The sequence below is a fragment of the Ailuropoda melanoleuca genome, chromosome 1, assembly GCF_002007445.2.
Source record: "Ailuropoda melanoleuca isolate Jingjing chromosome 1, ASM200744v2, whole genome shotgun sequence".
Classification (NCBI taxonomy): domain Eukaryota; kingdom Metazoa; phylum Chordata; class Mammalia; order Carnivora; family Ursidae; genus Ailuropoda; species Ailuropoda melanoleuca.
Window position 1 is genome coordinate 13,468,409 of NC_048218.1, and position 930 is coordinate 13,469,338.

Genomic DNA, 930 nt, shown 5'->3' on the forward strand with positions numbered 1-930 from the left:
TGCAAAAAAAATAAAAAAAATTTTAAAAAAAAAAAAAAAGACTGCTGTCCACTATGGCAGGATCAAAGCCAAACCTATTAGAAACGGGACTTACCTTAGTGTCTCTCCTTCCAGCTTCACTGCCTGTCAATGTTTGGAGATGTCAGGGGGGCACAGCACTATGTGTTGCCTGTTTTCAATTGGTGGAGGATAAACAGACAACCCTATATGATTCCTTCCTCTGAATGCCTTCACGAAACATGCATTTGGTAACTGGTTAAGAGTTTAGCCACCTTCATATTTTAATAGCTATTCAGAAAGTAATTTTGGATGGATCTTAAATTAGTTGTAGAAGTCCCTAATTCTAACATTAGTCACTAAAAGTTTAGAAGATAATGTTGCCTTATACTTTATCATTATTGATGTCATCATTAACACTTGATAAGTGGAATGAACATGGACCAAGCGAGAAGGATCAAGGCTACACTCTCCAGCCTCCAGTTTGGATCAGACTTGTGTTTGGTGAATTTGGTCTACCTAAGCCACGGCTTTGTTATGAAGGATAAAAGCTCATGGGCTTGAAGGCAGGGAATATCAACTTCTGTGATAAATTTAGTGAAGCAGACTTAAACGCAGTCATGTCTCTGTGCCAACAGAGACTAGCCACCTGTGAAGCCACCACACACAGATTGAGCTCGAAGCTATATTTTGTCAGTGAGTAAAAAGAAACAGCTATGATATATGATTTAGGGGAACACAGTTACAGTTGCCTGGAGCCACAATTCAACCACAGAGTATCCAAAAAAAAATGAAATTGGATGAAGTGTTAAGAAAGAGGGTGCTGTTTTTAACCAATGATTTTAGTCAAACATTGGCTACGCTGAAGATGAGGCTTTGATAAGATCAAGGTATATTATAGTAGCTTTTGGATCTTCTCATGAAAACACATTT